The following is a 5,950-nucleotide window of genomic DNA, read 5'->3' on the forward strand; positions in this document are numbered from 1 at the left end:
CAAAGAAATAGAGGAAAACAATAGAGTGGGAAAGACTAGAGATCTCTTCAAGAAAATTAGAGATACCAAGGGAACATTTCATGCAAAGATGGGCACATTTAAGGACAGAAATGGTAGGGACCTAACAGAAGCAGAAGATATTAAGAAGAGGTACACAGAAGAACTATACACAGAAGAACTATACAAAAAAGATCTTCACGACCCAGATAATCACAATGGTGTGATCACTCACCTAGAGCCAGACATCCTGGAATGTGAAATCAAGTGGGCCTTAGGAAGCATCCGAACAAAGCTAGTGGAGGTGATGAAATTCCAGTTGAGCTATTTCAAATCCTAAAAGATGATGCTGTGAAAGTGCTGCACTCAATATGCCAGCAAATTTGGAAAACTCAGCAGTGGCCACAGGACTGGAAAAGGTCAGTTTTCATTCCAATCCCAAAGAAACACAATGCCAAAGAATGCTCAAACTACTGCACAATTGCACTCATCTCACACACTAGCAAAGTAATGCTCAAAATTCTCCAAGCCAGGCTTCAGCAATACATGAACCGTGACCTTCCAGATGTCCAAGCTGGTTTTAGAAAAGGCAGAGGAGCCAGGGATCAAATTGCCAACATTTGCTGGATTATGGAAAAAGCAAGATAATTCCAGAAAAACATCTATTTATGCTTTATTGACTATGCCAAAGCCTTTGTGTAATCACAATAAACTGTGGAAAATTCTGAAGGAGATGGGAATACCAGACCACCTGACCTGCCTCTTGAGAAACCTATGCGCCAGTCAGGAAGCAACAGTTAGAACTGGACATGAAACAACAGACTGGTGCCAAATTGGGAAAGGAGTATGTCAGGCTGTGTATTGTCACCCTGCTTATTTAACTTTTATGCAGAGTACATCATGAGAAACACTGGGCTGGAAGAAGCACAAGCTGGAATCAAGATTGCCGGGAGAACTATCAATAACCTCAGATATACAGATGACACCACCCTTATGGCAGAAAGGGAAGAACTAAAGAGCCTCTTGATGAAAGTGAAAGAGGAGAGTGAAAAAGTTGGTTTAAAGCTCAACATTCAGAAAACTAAGATCATGGTATCTGGTCCCATCAATTCATGGCAAAGAGTGGCTGACTTTATTTTTTTGGGCTCCAAAATCACTGCAGATGGAGACTTCAGCCATGAAATTAAAAGACGCTACTCATTGGAAGGAAAGTTATGACCAACCTAGACAGCATATTAAAAAGCAGAGACCTTTGCCAACAAAGGTCTGCCTAGTCAAGGCTATGGTTTTTCCAGTGGTCATGTATGGATGTGAGAGTTGGACTATAAAGAAAGCTGAGCACCAAAGAATTGATGGTTTTGAACTATGGTGTTGGAGATGACTTTTGAGAGTCTCTTGGACTGCAAGGAGATCCAACCAGTCCATTCTGAAGGAGATCAATCCTGAGTGTTCATTGGAAAGACTGATGCTAAAGCTGAAACTCTAATACTTTGGCCTCCTGATTCGTAGAGCTGACTCATTGGAAAAGACCCTGATGCTGGGAGGGATTGGGGGCAGGAGGAGAAGGGGACGACAGAGGATGAGATGGTTGGTTGGCATCACCGACTCAATGGACGTGAGTTTGTGTAAACTCCAGGAATTGGTGATGGACAGGGAGGCCTGGCGTGCTGCAATTAATGGGGTTGCAAAGAGTCGGACATGACTGAGGGACTGAACTGAACTGAACTGTCTCAGTCCCCAGCACAAAGTTGTAATCCATGTTAGCTGCTTTCTAGAAAGAATGATGTACTTGACATTTGCAAATACCTATGGAAGAAAATCCCAGAAAGAAATAACAGTCCAGGCCTTGAATTAAGCTTGCAGTCTATACTGTTTGCTTTTTGAGTCTGGAGAAGCAGCACAACATAACCATTAAGGTCATGGAATCTGGAGTTAGTCTGTCTGGGTTTGCATCCTTGTTCTGCCAGTTACTTTCTACATGAGACTGAGTGAGTAACTTCACCCTCTGGTCTGCTTCCCTGTAAGTAACATGGGAGTAATAGTCATAGTATGTATTTTATAGGGTGGCTACATGGATTTAATGAGTTATTATTTGTAAATGTTTTAGAACTATGCGTGGTATGTTTAGTTCAGTCACTCAGTCATGTCCGACTCTTTGTGATCCCATGAATTGCAGCATGCTAGGCCTCCCTGTCCATCACCAACTCCTGGAGTTCACTCAAACTCATGTCCATCGAGTCAGCGATGCCATCAGCCATCTCATCCTCTATCATCCCCTTCTCCTCCTGCCCCCAATCCCTCCCAGCATCAGGGTCTTTTCCAATGAGTCAGCTCTACGAATCAGGAGGCCAAAGTATTAGAGTTTCAGCTTTAGCATCAGTCCTTCCAATGAACACCCAGGACTGATCTCCTTCAGAGTGGACTGGTTAGATCTCCTTGCAGTCCAAGGGACTCTCAAGAGTCTTCTCCAACACCACAGTTCAAAAGCATCAATTCTTTGGCGCTCAGCTTTCTTGACAGTCCAACTCTCCCATCCATACATGACCACTGGGAAAACCATAGCCTTGACTAGACGGACCTTTGTTGGCAAAGAAATATCTCTGCTTTTCAATATGCTATCTAGGTTGGTCATAATTTTCCTTCCAAGGAGTAAGCGTCTTTTAATTTCATGGCTGCAATCACCATCTGCAGTGATTTTGGAGCCCAATAACTAAAGTCTGACACTGTTAGTGCTAAATTAAATCACAGGCAAAACCCAGCAAGCTTCAAGTCGAGTTTCAAGACAGGAATAAGACACACTTTAGGGAACTCATGTGAAGGTTAAATGTAAACGCTCCCAGTGCAGTGCTTGGTTCAGCACAGTGGTTCTCCGACAAACGGTGACTGTTTTTACGATACACAGGGAGGTGAAGGTGGCCTTGATCCCTCCTCTGGACCTTCTTTGGCAAAAGCAGCTTCAGGATTCCAGGAAAGGAAGTCCTCAAACTTCCCACCCTGGTTGGCACAGAGACACAGGGCTGTCTTGGGTGCTGTCAATCGTAAGTCCTGTTAGAGTGTAGTTTGCTGATGTGGGACCACAGAGGACCTCAAGCAGGGACCCCTGTCTCTCCAAAGACCGAAGCCTTCTTGAAGTACCAGGACTAGCTCTGTTCAGATTTTCCCTGACTCCCTCCTCCAAAAGGCACCCAGGCCCATGCAGAGTGTGAGTAAAGTCATCCACGGGGCACTGTGTGTGACAGCATCCCCAGGACACACGCACCTCGACAGCTCACTGTGTGCTCCTGGGATTCTGGGGTCTGGAATGGAGGCCATCCATCTCGCCTGCCTGCAGGGGAGTGGAGACACATCGGGTTATCTTCTCAGCTGTGTGATGGCTGATCTTCCACCACTGGGCTCTGGGCTTCATGAGGGCGAGAACTGGGCTCAGGTGAGATGCTTAGTGAATCAGTGTTTCCAGAATTGAACTGTATGTGTGAAAGAGCAGGGTCAGCTCTGTGGGCATGTGACCTGTGTAGTTGCCCAGTTAGAAAGGCCCTGATGTTGGCTTAATTCTCTGCTGTCTCTGTCTTGAAACTGTTAATATTTTTAGAATAAGGGCCCCTGGGAATCATGAATTGGCCCCAAGGAGGCTTGTTTACTTTAAGAGTTTTCCGACCACAAGCTCTCAGGAGCTCCAAAAAACTGATTTATCCTTTGGATGGTGACTAAAACGATGTACAGGAGCTGAACATTCTTATTTGATCACTTTTCTTCATTATGTATGCTTTTGGCTTCATGGTGAGAAAGCATCTCCCTGCCTTCCCAAGATGATGTATCTGCTGGTCTTTTTCTTTAATTACTGGGTTTATTTTTATTTATCTGCCAACCTGAGATTGCAGGTAAGCACTGCCTTTTGCCAATCAGACAGCTATCGTTTTGCCCAAGAAAGATAATAATTCAGGCCTGCCCACATAGAAACTTTTATACAGTCTACCCTGCTGAGTGCTGGGGCTAGTGAAAGGATGGGCTGGATTGGATCATTCAAAGCAGGGACTAACCTAGAAGGTTGCGTCTCGGGATCCAGAAACGACTAGTCCTCCTTCCTGGCGTTGCCCTCTGGGACACAGAGCAGCTTGTTGAATTAGGGGTCGTTGTTTGCAGGCAGAGGCATCCGGTCTGGATGTCATGATCTCTAGCATGTACAATTTCTACGAACTCGGACATCAAAGAGCGAGCAAGCGACAAGGTCTCTATCGTCACATAGCTAGGAGCCTAGGGGATGGAGCAGATGGAAGGAAGCCACATAACAGCACAGATAGGTAATTATTGATAACAAGCACTGCTGTGTGTCGTGGTAGGACACTGCAGGGAGTTATGAGTGTTTAACAGGGAGAGAGGATCGGGGCACGGAAGGCCTCCAGGGGGACATGATGTGTGAAAGAGAGTTTATCAGGCAAGGGAATAGGGGTGGGGGGCGGGGAAGGCAGAGCAGGTGCAAAGCCTGCTTCCCTGAAATGAGAAAAAGTGCAGGGCACTGGAGAAATTGACAACAACTGTGTGGAATGGAGGAAGTCAGGGGTGAGGGGATCAGTGAGACTGGACAGGTAGGTGAAGGCACAAAGCAGAGATGAAGATTTTGTTTTCTCAGTCTTGAGAACAGGAAGTCATGGAAGCCACTAAGAGAATTTAAAAACTTCGTGTTGTTAAAACTGGTCATCCTGAATGATGGAGGTGGGTTGGATGAGACAGCGTGGGGAAAGGGCCGAACTAAGAGCTAAGGGGCGCCTGGACTTGCTGGTGCATCAGTGGGAAAATCCGAGGGCTATTTAAGGAGAAAATGGGCCTTGTGACGGCTTGTTATGGAGGCTGTGAAGACTAGTAACACTTCCTCCCCTCCTGGGGGAGTAAGGCTGGAACCAGACGAGGTGGGAACCATATCTGCCCACAGCAGGCATTCAGTGTACTATTTCCTTGCCCCTTCTCCATTCTGGGTTTCTGGGGTTCTGTCAGCCCTAGAGCCCCCAGCCCCTGTCCCAGCCTGCGGATGTCTGCCTACAGCCTCAACTTCTCGGAGAATTCAAGAGCATCAGCTCCCAGCTTTTTTGACCCCGTCCCCTGGCTGCTGTTGCCTACCACGTTATGGGCCCCAGTAGGGAGATCACTGTTAGCCAGGGCCCTCAGACTTTGTCCTCATGCTGCAGAGGCACGCGGCTGCACCACGGACTTTCAATCCAGACCCCCAGGCCACGGGTGAGGAGAGGCCGTGTGCAGGTGGGGGAGTCCAGTGCCCAGGTGGAGCTGAGGTCCTGCCAAGGCCCTGGGGAACCTAAACTACAGAGTGAGCTCTGCCTGTCCCCTCAGAGCAGGAGTGCGGAGGGGCAGGAGCCACGGGGCCCTCTTCCCCTAGGTAGTGGCTGGGAGGGCGGGGCTTTGCAAGGGGCCATGCTCACGGGCTTGTGCACCTGCGTGAGTGAACCTGCCTGTCGATGGAGATGCGCAGGCGCGTGTGAAGGAGCACGCGCATTGTGTTCCCTCTCTGCTTGAATGCTGGAGCGCCGATCTGCACATCCAGGCATACATGGCTCTGTCTGTGTGCACATGCTTGCTTGGAGGTGTGGAATGTGTGTTTCTGTGTGGGTGCACGTCATGGACTGGGGTGTCTCTGTGGGTCCCAGCAGCAGCCCTGGACCCGAGCAGCCCCGCGCCCCCAGAGTCACACACGCGCCCAACGGCCAGCAGGGGGCCCCTGAGTACCACGTGCGGGGCTCCTGGGAAGGGGGCCTGCGGCGTCTATCCTGCCTTCTTGACTCATGATGAGGACTGCAGGGGCCTTCCTCTCTGCTCTAGTCCCTCCTGGCTTTAGCCCTCTCTCCTGCCCTCAGCACACATGGAAGCAGAGGTATATCCATAGCCAAGGGAGACATTGGGCGTTGGAGAATGACTCTGACCTGGGGCAGGTTGATGATTCGAGAAC

The sequence above is a fragment of the Bison bison genome, unplaced genomic scaffold (assembly GCF_000754665.1).
Source record: "Bison bison bison isolate TAMUID 2011002044 unplaced genomic scaffold, Bison_UMD1.0 scf7180017864183, whole genome shotgun sequence".
Classification (NCBI taxonomy): Eukaryota; Metazoa; Chordata; class Mammalia; order Artiodactyla; family Bovidae; genus Bison; species Bison bison.